Raw genomic sequence first — 15,655 nt, forward strand, 5'->3', positions numbered from 1 at the left:
GGAGAGAAGCTGGAAGCTGCAGGCACTGTTTTGCTCTTCAGAGAAAGGGATGGGGGAAGTGCTTCACTGCAAAGCCCATGAGAGTCCTCAGCAGGCAGAACGCTTGCGCTATTATGGTGTCTTTCCTGGTCCTGCCTCTCACTGGCCTTAACTGCCGTGCTCACAGTACTGCATAGAGCAAAAGAGCCCTCACACAGCCAGGGGGGGAAAAAGAAAAAAAAAAAAAAAGAACCAGCCATGGCTGGGGGAGAGAGGGAAAATGCATGGGGAAATGCAAGGGACCTATCTGTGTCCTTCATACCTCATTCCTCCAGCTCTCAAGGACTTCAGAAGGAGAAGGGCAACTCTCAGCATTCCTCTGCCTTGCACACCCTCAGACTCCCATGCAACCTCAGCATAGTTCTGTCCATGCAACCTCCTTCTCCCCTCCGCACTGCCCCCCCACCTCTGCAGGGTTTATACTTTCATGTGATTGTGTGCGTCATTCCCCGGTGTTCTCAGCCAGACAATCGTTTCTCACATTTCACGTCCTGCCCAACCCCAATGTGTCTCACCCTCACTCAGTGCTTCCTCTTCACATATCTCTGGGCAGCTACGACAGGCAGGTCCCTGAAAGGACAGGGGCTTTTCCCCCATGGTTCCCTGCTGGTTCTTTGTGGCCATGCTGGCCCCTATGGGTAAGTGAACTCAACTCACCCCTGAGCACCTACATCGATTCCACTGCTGCTGTCCCAGCCGCGTACCCCATTGCTGGCAGCGCTCCGTTCCCCAAACCTTCCTGTGCTGAGGATGGGCAATGAATGAGGTAGGCAGGAATCCCTGAAGCTCCTGCAATGGCTGTCTGGTTTTTCTCCTGTGCACAACCCCCAAATGCTTCCTTTTTTGGACACAGACTGCCCAGGAATGTTTCTTGGCTATTGGAGAGAGATTGGAAACGCACCTGATGATCTGAAGAGCTGTCCCACCCCTCCCGCTGCTCCCTAGCCTGTCTTGTTCCTTCTCACCCTCTTCTCTACCAACCCACGGTGCCTAATTCACGTTTTTCCGTTTTTTCCTCCTCCTCAACGTTCCTCCTTTTCCCTTCCAGCATTGGCTCTCGAACAGTCCCCAGACACAGTGGTACAACAAGGCCAGTCCGTGAATGTGAGCTGCTCCAAGAAGAAATCCTCCAACACAGCTATGTACTGGTACAAGCTGCCTTTGGGGAAGGACTCCAGGCTGAGCCTAGTGGCTTCCGCATACGTAGGTGGTAAAGCAAATGTTGAGGAGGATTTCCGAAGCCATTTCAAGAGCAGCGAGATACAAGGAGACGGGATGACCCTCTTGATAGAGCATGCCTTTCTCAATGACTCCGGCATGTATTACTGTGCTGAGAGTGAAACACAGTGGCTAGGCTGCTGAGGGAGCTGAGCGCAAACCTCCCCCTGCGCAGAAGGGGCCTGCTTTCCTCCTTGCCGGTGCTGCGCAAGGCAGGATAATCCCTTTCCTCTCATTACCTCCTCTGCTTCCTAGCCTTCCCTTCCTCCGCTTCTCAGACGCTGTGAGTTTGTTTGTCCTGCTTTCTCTCCTTGCCACCCCACTCCTCCTTGCCTCCCTCTTCGTTCCACTCTCATTTACATTATATTCACTTCCGTCAACCCCCCTTCCCCTCTCTGCCTCCCTTTCTCTCCCCACCTTCTTCTTGCTGTCTCTCTTCCACCTGCACTCCACGGACTTCCTCTCATTTAACTCCAGCCAACCCGGCTCATCATTCTCACTGTCAAAGAGAAAGGATGTTCGCGTGAGAAGTTCTTGGTGCATCTTCAGATAAAGGCGAGGCCAGGCAGGTGGCATAATAGCCGGTGCCAAGTGGGAGCTGCCCACATGCTCCTCCATTACCTCCATAACCTGTCTGAGGTTATCCTGTGGCCAAGGGATATGTGCAGCACAGCACAGGCCTGAGGGCCGCATGGCACATGCAGCACAGCACAGCACAGCACAGCACAGGCCTGCGCCTACTCGGGTTAACTGTTATGTGGATCCCTAACTCCTCCATGCACAGTGGTCTCTGGGTCAGGATCACTGCCTTCCGCACCTTGATCCACGTACAGGTTACCTTTCCCAAAGATACTGTATCAATTACAGATTATGTTAGCAAGCTGTGCAGCTAGCAGAAAGTTTCCTGGCAGGTTGGAGTGTTACCTCCCTCATAACACACACCAGTGCACGGCACAGGCTGGCATGCGGCATGGCCTGGTTTCAGCTGGGATAGAGTTAGCTTTCTTCCGGGTAGCTGGTACAGTGCTGTGTTTTGGATTTCGGAGGAGAATGATGTTGATAACACACTGATGCTTTAGTCGTTGCTAAGTAGTGCTTACACTGGTCAAGGACTTTTCATCTTCCCATGCTCTGCCAGGTGCACAAGAAGCGGGGAGGGAGCATAGCCAGCACAGCTGACCCAGACTGGCTAAAGGGCTATTCCATACCATATGACGTCATGCTCCGTAGATAAGCTGGGGGGGAGTTGAGGAGGGGACAGCGATCGCTGCTCGGGGATGAGCTGGGCATCATCAGCGGGTGGTGAGCAATTGTAGACTGTACTATTATTACTACTACTACTACTATTACTACTCTGCTATTTTATTTTACTGCAATTATTAAACTGTTCTTATCTCAGCCCAAGAGTGTTCTCACTTTTACCCTTCCAGTTCTCTCCCCCATCCCACCGGGGAAGGGGAAGTGAGCAAGCAGGTCTGGGGTGCTTAGTTGCTGGCTGGGGTTAAACCACGACAGGCACTCCAGCAGGTTCCCACACTGCAGCTTCTCATGCTAACATACGGGCTTCTCAAGCCCTAAGCACAAGGCCTAACCGAGCAGGCATGGCCTGCTCGAGATCACTAACTCCTCGAATACCATGTGTTCTGCAAGGCTCCCAATGCACTGCCCTGCCACTTGCACTTCCCAGGGAACCCCATGGGAAAAGGAGACCCTTCCCACGGGCACATCAAGCATGGCCTCCTCTCAGCTGGAGTGCTGGGGGTGTTGTGAGGGGCTTCTTCCTGTTGCCTGCACAACTTAGCCCACCCTCTTTCTTCTTTTCTCCCTTTTCTTTTGAGGAATCTGGGGTCATTCCTGAATCTCCTCTAGGCAGTTTGAGGAAATGAATGCAATGGGACACTCTTGGACCTGCAACAGAGGGTCTGGGAGCTGGAGGAGTTGCTGCACCCTTCCGCTAAAACGACACAGGGGAAGAGCTTCACTGCAAAGCCCATGACAGCCTTGAGGAGCCGGCTCTCTCCTATGGGCCGGCCTCCCGCTGCCATGCCTTGCTGGGCCCACAGCACAGCACAGCACAGATGTGCAGAGGCTCTGTCAGGCTTCTGACACACAGAGAGTGTGTCCATGGACACAAACTGCAAGCCTCACTTCCTGCCTGCAGTGATTTCCCACAGCCTTGGCTTGGCGAACAAGGCTGTGCCCCATGTAGAGAAGAAGGCAGGATTCTCTCCAGCTCTGTCCATCCTCGTCCTGCTGCTCCTTTGCAGAACGCTACAAAAAGGAGAGTATCAGCTCTTCTCTGGCAAGGAGAAGGCAAGTCTGTGCCAGCATATCCCACAGTGAATACCCTTCTCCTCAGAAATCCCTCCCTCTTGCAGTCTCCCAAGAGGCAGTACCAGTTGCTGTGGTTTAACCCCAGCCAACCACTAAGCACCACACAGCTGCTGACTCACTTCCCCCTCCCCGGTGGGATGGGGGAGAGAACTGGAAGGGTAAAAGTGAGAACACTCATGGGCTGAGATAAGAACAGTTTAATAATTGAAGTAAAATAAAATAGCAGAGTAGTAATAGTAGTAATAATAATAAAAACAATAGTAATAACTAAAATATACAAAGCAAGTGATGCATGATGCAATTGCTCACCAGCCGCCGACTGATGCCCAGCCCATCCCCGAGCAGCGACCCCCCCACTCCTGGCCGATTCCCCCCTCAGCTTATCTACTGAGCATGATGTCATATGGTATGGAATAGCCCTTTAGCCAGTCTGGGTCAGCTGTGCGTTGACCAGTGTAAGCACTACTTAGCAACAACTAAAGCATCAGTGTGTTATCATCAACATCATTCTCAACCGAAATCCAAAACACAGCACTGTACCAGCTACTAGGAAGAAAATTAACTCTATGCCAGCCAAAACCAGGACACCAGTGCAGAGCCAAAGGCAGCCTTTTCTCTCCTTGAGATCTCCCTTTGGAGGAAGAGAACAGTTATAGAACATGAAGATGACAGGTCAGCAGTCTTTCCCATAGCTGGGCAACATGATGATCAGCACTGGGATAAGTGGAGAAGATTCCACATTGCAGCTTGCAGGGCTGGGAGTCTGTGAGCCTGAGGGTGCCTAGAGAGGAAACTCAGCTGAGGGGCACACACACACACACTCCCACACGCACACACTCCCACACAGCAGGAAGTCAGTGGAGCAGGGTACATGCACCTCACACCTGCATGCAAGTGCCATTCCCCACTGTTCCCAGCCAGCCAACTGCCTTCTCACATTTCAGGTGCTCTCTCACTGCCCTGCCCACCCGCAAAGAGCTCTGTCTCTTCCTCTCTCAACCGCTCCTCTTCACACATCTCTGTGCCTGTGCCTGTGCTGCCACCACAGGCAGGTTGCTGGGAGGAGGTGGCCTTTCTCCATGGTTCTCCACTGGTTCCTTGTGGCCATCCTGGCCCCTGTGGGTAAGTGAGCTTCCCTTCCCCTCCAACAGCTGCACTGGAGCCACTGCTGCTGCCTCAGCTGTGTGCCCAGTTGCTGGCAGTGCCCCATTCCCCAAGGCTTCTAGGGGGAGGATGGATAATGAACGAGGTGAGCTTTCCCTCAACCTCTGAACTCAGAAAACTCTACAGATCTACAAATCTGTTTTTTCTGTCCCATTTTAATACTTCAATTGAGAGTACTGGAGTCATTATATTTCAAAACAGGTTTACTAGTGTCTTTGAAGCTGGCTTGTGGGGGTTTTTCTCCTATGCGTCTCTCTCAGAGAAACGCGACACTGTCCCATAGCTTGCTGACCTCCTTATGCCACTACATCCCATGTCATACTTCAGGGATGTGTTTTTGTGTCCCCTTCAATGCGTTTCACTTCTCACATCTCTTCCCTTCTCTTTCCAGGCCAGGCCCTTCAGCAATCGCCAGACACAGTTGTCCGAGTGGGAGACTCTGTCACTCTGCACTGTTCCCAAACAGGGAATGCATTCTCAGCCATGTACTGGTACAAGTTGCCCACAGGGAAGGATGCCACTCTGCAGTTGGTTGTATACTCACTGGAAGGTGGCAAGGCAGAGATTGAGAAGGAATTCAGAAATCACTTCCAGAGTAATGGGACTAAGGGCAATGCCTTATCTGTGGCGACAGATCACGCCCTACTCAACGACTCAGGCACATATTTCTGTGCTGAGCAAGACCCACAGTGACTCAAAAGCTGGAGCAGCATAGCACAAACCTTTCCATGCAAACAAGGATCTGTCCCCAGCACACACACAGCCCTGTAGTTGACACTACCCCATTTTCCCCTCTTGCCCTCCAGCTCTGTCTACTTAAGGGACGTGGTGGTATCCTCTGTCTGTCTTCTGCCTGTCCGCTAATTTCTTTCCTATTCTTTCCCATCTCTGAATCACCTTTTGACCCTCCTTTCTTCTTGTTCTCACTGCCTTCCCGCATTTCTCTGCCCCTCACCTTCCTCCTCTACTCGCTTTCTCTCTCTCCCCTTCCCCTTTCTTTTCTGTCCTCTCTCACACCTGTCCCCCTCCTATTTCCTACAGCCTCTGCCATTTCTTCTCCTCTCAGCGTGTTACGGCAGCTCATGGGTAAGCAGGATGCGGAACAGTTCACACAGCCCTTCTTCACCAGCCGGAAAGTCAAGGCCAACCTGGAGTTGAATCTGGCAAGGCATCCCGGAACTGAGCACTCCTGTGTGTGCTTGTGTGTCCATGAGATTCAAGGGTCTCCTGGGATTGCTCACACTGTGGTTTCCGAGAGTACGGGTGCCTCACTGGTAACCCGGGTCTCAGCACGCTTCCGTGCGTGAGGGGCTCCAAGTTCCAGAGCGCCAGCAGGACCATGCCACTGAGCACTTCTGTGTGCATGCTGGTCCCTTGGCCCCACCAGTCTCCAGGGAATGGGCACGCCGCTGTGCATCAGGCTCTCCGAGTCGTGCCACTACCCTGTGACCCGAACACCGAGGTATGCGATGTAGGCCAAGTCTCAAAGGTATGCAGGGACGGAGCACGGTCCTGTAGGTGAGGAGCCACAAGGTGCTCTGTGGCAATAACCCACCATACCTTTGGCTCTGCTAGCCAGAATGGAGCTGTCAGGGCCAGGAGGAGCATCATTCTCCCACCCTGCTCCACACGGGGGAGGCCACAGCGGTGGACTGGAACCACCTCGTGTCCCCAGGACAAGGGAGATGTCTGTCAGGGGTCTTGGAGACGGTGAGCACTGGAGCACAGGGCAGGTGGGGAGAGGTTGAGGGTTCTGGGCTTGTCCGGCCAGAAGACGGGAAGGTAGGGGAGCATTACCTGCAGCCTCTCATTCCCCGGAGGAAACTGAGGACGCATTAGAGACAGACTCTTCTTGGAGGTGCCCAGGAAAGGACTGAAAGGTGATAGGCACAAGGTGGGACGGGGAAATTCTGCTGAGGCAGAGGGATAAAACCCTTTGCCAGAGGAGCAAGGCAGCCCTGGGACAGGGCCTGGTCTTCAAAGGAGTGGTTTGCATCTGGGGAAACTTTCCAGACTGCCCTGGTCCAGGCCCGGAGAGACCTGCTCCCGTTCTAGAGCCAGCCCTTACCTGAGCGCAGGGCAGACTGGAAACCCTTGGATACCACCCTCGCCAAGTACCTCTGTGCGCCTTTGGTGCATTCCCCAGGGCAGTACAGCTTTGAAGAAGACTGGGGGAATGTTGGGATGAGAGGGTCTTTGTTTTACTCACCGCGACTGCTGGTTCTCCATTGAAGTCCTGCCAAGACAGACAAAGGTGTGTTAATCCTGTCTGGTGAGGGGAGGAAGGGGATAGAAAGTTTCTCTCTGTGGAAGGAAGGTGCCCGCTCTCCCTTTTCCCTACGCAGACCATGTCATGGTTCAGGTGTTACAGGTGAACACCTTTGCTGAAACCAGTTCTGGGGTTCTTAAATAACCCCTGTGATTTCAAAGAGACTATCCCAGTGGGGTCCCATCACGCAGGATTCCAGCCTTAGATCAGGGCCCCAGGATTTGTCCAATGTGAGTGTCGTCAAGCCGTGATTTACGTCCAGTGCTCCTTACTCCATCACACAGAAGAGCTCGGCTCCCTTTCAGCCGCTGGGGCTGCACTCCACTCTACCTGGACCTCTCTGGAACAGATCAACCCAGCCTGGCTGCCCCCACGCCCTCTTCCCTCTCTCCCTTGCTCAGGATGGGGTGGGTGCCCCGTCTGTGCCCCTTGGGGCAGGAGGTGGAACCAAGGCCTGGGGTCTCTCCCATGTGCCACTTGCATCCTGGCCATTCAAAGCCTTGTTGACCACGATGCTGCCGTTGGACCTGCCTTTGCCCTGGGAAGACAAATGGATGTCACCCTTTGCCCAGTGTGAAGCAGGGGCCACTCGAGACCCCTGCCCAGGGCCAATGTTCAGCTATCAGCCCAAACCTCGAAATGGCCTTATCTCTAGTCCAAGGTTTTCTCCAGGCAAAAAGTACACAGTGGAAAATTGAAGATCCAAATGTGGGCTTTACCAGCCACTGGTAGAAAGTACAAATAATGTATCGGTTAATCATAAACTTCTCCTAAGACAGAGAGCTGTTTTAAATTATTTCAGGGGGCAGCCTTCAATTTAAAAATACATTTGGGCTTTGCAAGATGTGTAGGTGTTTGCCTGTCTCGGTCTTGTATGCAGCACCTGTTGAGAGCAACCCTCAAACCCCTTTGAGATTCCTCTGTGCTGATGGTGTCATTCTTAAAAGTGCATATTTTTACCGGAAGCTGACTATTGTAGCTAATGGACTGTAAGATCCTTCTTGCAACAGAAGAATTTCAGTATAACATCGATGTTTATGGATGTAATGCGTACAAACAAACATCCTGTGAACAGAAATAATGAGATCTTCTCAAATCCTTCTCTGAAGGCGTGATAACTTCTGTCATGACGCTGGGTTTGCTACCGCTTAATGCGTTTGAGGAATAAGCGTTTCCCAAGCAGCTGCCAACTTCATCATGTTGGCTCCTGAAAGACGTGGGATAACCTCAAGTGACTGTAAACGGACGTCCTATGCTTTGAGATGCTGAAATGGCATGAGAGACTAAGCAGGAATAATCTTTCTCCTCCGTTTCTTGAGCATTTTCTTGAGAGCCCTGGAGGACTGGCACGCACAGTGGCACTGTCCAGATGGGAAGTCTCCTTCACGTTAAAGGACAAGTCCAAGGCCAGGGACTCCTCCAAGGATTTATAATTTCTTTGTCCTAAACATGCCATTGGCATAGAGGCAGGCTGTCATCAGATGCTTGAGAACAATATTTCTCCGGAGATATAGCTCTAATAACCTATTAGGTAACACTTAGGCTATGAAGGACAGCTTCCTTTTCCTCCTGTTCACAAGCTTTAACATTTGCGTTGGTATCCACCCAAATTTCAGGAAAATCCAGCAATTTGGCGTCTGAATTGGGAAGCTTGACCGTACCTGCCTCTATCCTGTTACTTCTTTTGTTTTCCCTTGTTACTTATTTAATCTACTCTGATCTTTAACTGATCGGTTATTCTTAAGAGCAGGAAAGGTATCCTATAGGGCTGGCTGGTAATCTCCTGGAAGAACAAGGTCTCTCTGAGACTCTCTGTGCCACTTGCTTAGATCAGCAAGAGGACACTACTGACCTCTTGCCAGGCTACTGCCAGAGCTCACGGCAAAGCTCCTGGGTCGTAGTTCCTGTGGTTCTTGCGTTCCTAAGTCCTTGACGGCAGGCATCTAGTGAACGTACCTCACCCAGGTACCCCCCATTCTCCGATCTGCCTCTCAGGGGTCCCTTCTAGAGGCTCCCGTGAATCCCAGAACTGCAGGGTGCGTGCCAGCAGGGCAGCTCATGGAGCAAACTGATCTCAAGTGGAGGCAAATGAGGTGTTTGTGATGCACAACTCAGAGGTCATCCCGCAGACAGACTGCTTCAGAGCAGCCCTTCAGGCCTTTCAGTGAGAGCTGTGAAGGATGAGCAGACTCCTTTGCATTCAGGTTGAAATTGGAACACCTCCTCCCGCCCCTCCTTCCTTTCGCTAAGATGACAAATCCCTACCTGAAATGTAAATACCCTCTGCTGCCCAATGCTGCTGAACATTCCACAGACCTATTGTAGGGGGTTTTTCAGGGTCTTGCAAAAAATACACTCCGGGGGCACATCTCCAGCCGCAAACAGGTCTCTCATTTAACGCAGCGATGCTGTAGCAGAGTGCTGGTGGCTCCAGGGCCACAGGAAGGAGGAGGATTGGTGAATGGAGGGCAGCTGTGTTAGATGTTATCAATGGACAAGCAATGGCAGCTTGCATTTCTAGAAATCCATGTTCCTAGTTCAAGTATTTCAGTCAGCTGTATCATCACTGGACTCAGATAAAGCAAATACATTTGTCCAGGCTGATGCAAGATCCTGGGAAAGGGAAACCTGGCGAGACCGTGGGCTGACAGAGATAAAGCTTCCCAGGAGCATAAAGCGGAGGAGTTTCTGCGGCTAGTCCTCGTACATCTCACAGAGGTCGGTGGTGGAGGGACCGCTGATTCTCTCTTCCCAAGTCTCTCCTCCCTGGGAGGAGCTGGTTGAAAGACATCCCATCTGACCTAGGAGCATCAAGTCCCCAGATGCTAGAGGCCAGGGGCGTGTGTGGGGAAGGGTTTTGCATCTTCTGCTCTTTGCATCTGTAGTCGACGGTCAGAGACAGGCTCCTGGTTTACCATGTTCCAGTGTAGCGGTCTCCAGAGTGGGGTGCATGCACCCCTGGGGGAGCGCAAGACGATGCACTGGGCTGTGGGAAGAAAACATTAGAACTTCAGTACTATATGTATATAATTATCAGTCACTAAATATACATATACTGGGGGTGCATCCTCATAAATGTTTTACCAATAGGCATGCACGATCCAAACTGCTTGGAGGCCACTGTTCTAGTGGTTTCCTCAAATACCTTACATGTTCTTTCTTACATTCCGCTATAACGTCAGCCTCCAACTCTGCAGAGCCCTCATGTTCTCTCCGATTATTTCACTACCGGGGCTTCATTCCCCTCTTGCTCACCCCTGGCTTCCCCGCAACAAATTAAAATTCTGCTGACGCTCTCAACTGCATTTGCCATTTTCCATTTCCCAGCCCACGCAAATGTGCGCCGTGCACTTCCCACCATGACACAGGGTCCACCAGGACCTAGCAGGTAACACAGACTAGCTGCTAGGTAAAGGAAACCAATAGCAAGCAGATGGGGAAAAGGCCAGTGATCTCATAGCGTAAAGCATGGATGAAGATCCGTTAAGAACGGAAGGATAAGGAGTGGAAGGGAGGGGAGGGGCAGGGCAGCAGCAGCGCTAGCTGCATGTTTATGTTCATCCTGCTGCTATTCTCTTTTTTGTTAAGTTCTCTTTTTGGGAAGAAGGAAAGTTATGCCTTCTTTCAGAGTGCCTGAGCTGAGGAACTAGGGAGGCGTTCTGGAGGACTGTGGGCCAGAAGCACTGGAGGAATAACAAAGTTAGGAGAGACAATTGTACATGGAAGAAGGGTAGAAAACTCATGAGAAGAACAGTGGTTCCACATGGAGCCAGAAGTGGATATACTGCCTCAGCCTTTGAGGTGGGAAAGAGACTGTGTCCCAAGAGTCTTAGCAAATGGCTGGACCAGAAAGGAAAGGAAGAGCCCTGCAAGGTCATAGCAGATAGGGGAGATCAGATTTTAAAGTATTTATTTAATCCACCTCATCCAGCACTTGATCTGTAGAGAGCAGCCAGAAAAACCTCCCCTGAAGGGTCTGTGCACCCCAAGCCTGTGTAAACTGGGCCACCACTGGGCAATTTTAACATCTCCAAACCTAGAAACTGCTTCTTTGCTGTGAGAATACAGGAAGTACATTTTGGGAAAGAAAAGGGAGGCCACACAAACAGAAACAACACAAATGGCCTCATCTTGTGTCCCCTCTGGCTGAACTGGATGAGGGTTCAATAGTGGGAAATATATGTATACATATGTGCAATGTGCATCCTTTCCATAGCTGTACTTAGGAACACAGCTGGCATCCCTGGATCCCAGTCACCACATTTGCTGGCACCTGGATCTATGAGCCCCCAAGTCCTGCAGCCCCACTCCAATTGCTGATATGCACGGACACATCCCCACACACACACATGCCCCCCTCTTCAATAGGTGTCTGGGACTCCCTTGCTCCCTCTGGTTGGCACCTCTCACTGGTCTTGCCATTAGAGACACGCAGACACCCCTTGAACCCAGATCACTTCACTTACTTGCCAGCTAGTCTGACTTCCTGTTCACTACTGATCACACACACTGCATACCCTCCCTTGCCCCAGGTGCTGGCATGACAAACACACAGCCACTCTTACCTGTGGCCCTACTCCAGTTTTTGGTGCTTAAGTTCACTCACTCTTGTCTCTCCAGTTGCTGGTACCTGTGGTCTGACTCCAGTTCCTAGTACTTAGACCTCCATACACAAAACACATGCACACAGACTAGACAGTCCCTCCCTCAGGGAGATACTTAGAAATGGAATTTAATAAGACATGGATACACTGAGCTAAGCAGGCAGAAGGCATAACCAGATAAGCATACTCACCAGCAATCTGTTTACCTGTGACTTTATTCCTCTGTTTACCTACATCTGTTCTTCCCCATATCCAGTAGTTCAGGGTCTGATTTGGGAAGCTCGATCATACCTGCCTTTATCTTGGTACTTTTTTGTTTTCCCTTGTTTCTTCTTTAATCTTAAAAGAAAATAGACTGAAAGAATTGACGTTTTGAACTGAAAAACAAAAGGGCTGTCAATCTAGCTACTCTTCAGAAGGCAGCAACGTTACGCAATTCGTGAGAGACACACTAGAGGTCCTGAGTTACATCTTCCAGATACTTCCTTCTTTCAGAGAGTGTGCAGTCATTTTTTGTTTCCCGAGACAGAAGAGTTACTCTGAATAAAAATCTTCATCCTGGAATGAGTAATAAATTCTAACACATGTGACTAGAGAAAAACGTGCAGCCCAGCTGCACTGAAATCATTTTGCTTTGTCTCAGAGTTCTTACACAGCATAATCTTAGTATTAATTCCCACAGTCTCCATAGTTTGTTTCATTTCCCCTCAAGTTTCTGAAATAGTTTCTCCCTCCAGGACTTGGGGTCTGATTACCACCAGAAGAAAAGGTTTTTAAGGTCTGGCATGACAGACACCAATCAATCTAAAAATCCTGTAATGTCTCCATGCACAAGACATGTAGGGGTCATTTTAGGACATTCATCAAAGCAGAAGTGTCCCATGGAACTGTCTCAACATGGCCCATGGAAGTGTCTCAAGGTGTATCATCTTAGCAATAAGGTGAAAGGGCAAAATGTCAATAAATTCAGATGGAGAACAAGCAAAATCAAGGCAAGACTTCCATGAAAGAAAAAAAAGAATAGGTTATGGGGAGTAAATGCTAAAAATATGCATCAAAGGATAATCTGTGTCAAAACCGTAAAAGAATATAAAGACATATTAAATTTGGTCAAATTCATTTGCTAACTCCTGTATTGACTTTGAAAGCAGCACAAAAATTCAAAGAAAAAATGTAAAAGATAGGGAAGGTAATTAACAAAAATATTCTGTATTGTCTACAATTACTTGACAAGTCACTGAAACTGTAACACATCCAGTACAGGGCTCAGCCTCACTGGAGCATGGGTAAGGAATAATTTCTCCTGAGAAAACCTGCAGTGGCAAGAACTGGCAGGGACTGAACAGGAGCCATAGTCGAAACAATAGTTCTCATATGCTAAGTGTCCATGACACTGGAGATCATACAAAACTTTTATACATCATATAGAATATATTTTCTTTCCTGTCTGGGAAGAAGCTATAGCTTCTCACGTAATTTCTGTTAACTTCTTAAAAAAGCATGATTAAAAAAGTGAGACAGGGAACATTCACTACCAAAATTTTTGAGATTCACCCTTCTCTGAATCCTGGTATGACCCTAGGAACTCAGCCTTAGGCCCAGAGAAAGTACAATATCGCCAGGCTCACAGACAGAACATGCTTTTTCTACAAATATATAAAGGTCAAGGGAAGATATGACTCTCTCTAGAGCTTCAGGCAAATATGGGAAAGGGACATCAACAAAATGGGAAGAAAAAAAAGAGAAAACCTCAGTAATATTGCTTATTGTTTGGAAGATGCAATATCAGGATTACTGAAGAAGATCATTGAAACTAACTATGTATATTCAGATACAATAATATAAGTTTTTTTAATCTTACATATTCAGAAAAGAATGGAGAGTGGTATAGGTTAAGACAAGGCTAACTAGAATGTACTTGGCAGACTAGAAAAAACAGACTGTTCATGAGGTTAATGTCTAACCACAGATTTGCTTTCAGAAAAAAAGGCTGGCAGAGATGCCTTGCTTTTTGTAATTAGGAAGTGAGTTAGAGCTCCCAGGAAGATTAAACTGCAGGAAATATGCTTCCCTGACTGGAAAACTGAAGAAATTAAGATGTGATTAAACACGATTTTTGTGCCTCCACTATCTTGGTCTATTATCTTTGCTTCTGTCTAACATAAGTTCTGAGTTGTGAGGTATCATCTCTCAGATATTAAGAACAACTCTGCAGAATGAAACAATATATGTTTACATTTACTGGAATAAACCCTTCTGGAAAGATGGCCCAAGTTAGATCCATAGGTGTAAATGAGTCAAAAAATCAAAACCTGGCCAATATTCCCAGATTCATGGCTGACATCCAATACCAAGACATGCATGATGATGGAATGACAGACAGTACAACATTCAGCCAGCAACTTACTGGTCTGCAAGCAATCCCACATTTTTGTCGGGAGCTCAGAACACTCCCTGTCTTGTGGAAAGACTAAAGCAAAACTTACAGCCACATGAATACTTAGTTTTGCTTTTAATGGCTCACTAAAGAGGGTATCAAAGGTGGACTGTCCCTTCTCTCTTCTCTGCCCTAGCTCAATGGAAAAAACAGAACAAGGGGAGGGGCATCTGTCTCTCTAGCCTTTTCTGTCTTAACTCACAATGAGCAGTAACACACTGTTCTGAGACAACTGATGGGCCATGCTGACTGTTTTGCTTGCTCTTTTACATGGTGAGAGACAACAGATCCATCTGCAGCACAGCTCTCATCCAGGCCATGCAAGGGCTGGTGTGAGGTAAAGGACCCTTTTTGGCCATCATCTAAACTTCTTCTCCTCCCTTTCTCTTTTTCTCTCTCACTCATGAAGGTGCTGGAGTCAAAAGCTTCATCACACAGTGGCCAGAAGACACCTTTAAGAGAGCTGGAGAGAATGTGCACATCTTTTGCTACCAGAATTATAGCACACTTACCTATATGTTCTGGTATCAGCAGCCTCCAAGAAATGGTCTGAAGTTAATAGCCAGTACTTCTACATGGATGCAGAACTCTTATGAGGAAGGTTACAGTGAGGCCAAGTTTGAGATAAGCAGAGCCAATAAATATCATTCTGTGATGACAATCAAGAATGTAACATCCAAGGATGCAGCCACGTACTTCTGTGCTGCGAGTGATCACACAGTACAGCGAGGGGGTTGAGCACTAAGATAAAATCCCCGCCTTGCTTGAGTGAGAGATGGAATCTCTGAAAAATGTGAGTGAGACAGATTGGAGAGGGGCAGAGGAAGAGCAAAGAAAGATGAGGAAGAGCAAAGAAAGACAAGGAAGAAGTGGGGGAATAGAGCCAGGACTTTCTGGAGGGAAGAGGGACAGACAAAGCAGTGTAGCAGCATCTAGCTTCAAAGACAAAAAGCCTTCAGAAATACAAACTCATAGATCAGCATTAAGAATTGAGGCACTGCTGATGTGGCTAGTGAAAGGCAACAGATACTTCTTAGGATTGGTGCCACAGAAGCACAGCCGTGTTCTGGGTCACTAGTTCCCCATGGACCCCACCATGCACCAAGAAAAGAGTACAAAGCAGAAGGGGAATTCAAGGTTCTTCCACATACTGATGATCCACCCAAAGACAGAGGTGCCTAATGAGAGATTGATTGGTGTGGGAGGAGAACCTAGCCTCTGATTATGGACATAGGAGGGTGGCACAAGTACAGATGGGAGGAAACATACCCAGGGGACCAGGCATACCTTCCATTGTGGAAGGTACAGCCCCTTGGCAGCTTTACAAGCAACAGTGTGCCCTGCAGCCCTTATATTTACCTGCTCCACACATTGCTTAATTGCAGAATCCCTCTCTTTTTTGCCACAGAAATTCTTACAGTTCTAAGCTGGACCAAGGTATCTCTTCAAGGCAAAACCTCATGGGCAGAGAAAGGAAACCACAAAAAGCTGCTGTCACCTGGTGCTCCCCTTGTGAGGGACAGCTGAAGGCAGAAATTGCCTCCCATTGTGCCTCTGTCTTCATTGCTTGCAGAGATGAGCTTTTGATGA

At 48.9% G+C, this 15,655-nt stretch overlaps 1 gene segment (V, D, J or C); it reads left to right on the forward strand.

The window, feature by feature from the left end:
• Positions 1-575: 575 nt before the first annotated feature.
• Positions 576-15,655, forward strand: part of LOC309587045 (T-cell receptor beta-2 chain C region-like) — a 31,426-nt gene continuing 16,346 nt past the window's right edge. Inside the window, exons 1-2 of the C gene segment in view lie at positions 576-677; positions 1,088-1,385.

The sequence above is a fragment of the Platalea leucorodia genome (genome assembly GCF_965183815.1).
Source record: "Platalea leucorodia genome assembly, chromosome: 2".
In the NCBI taxonomy this organism is placed as follows: Eukaryota; Metazoa; Chordata; class Aves; order Pelecaniformes; family Threskiornithidae; genus Platalea; species Platalea leucorodia.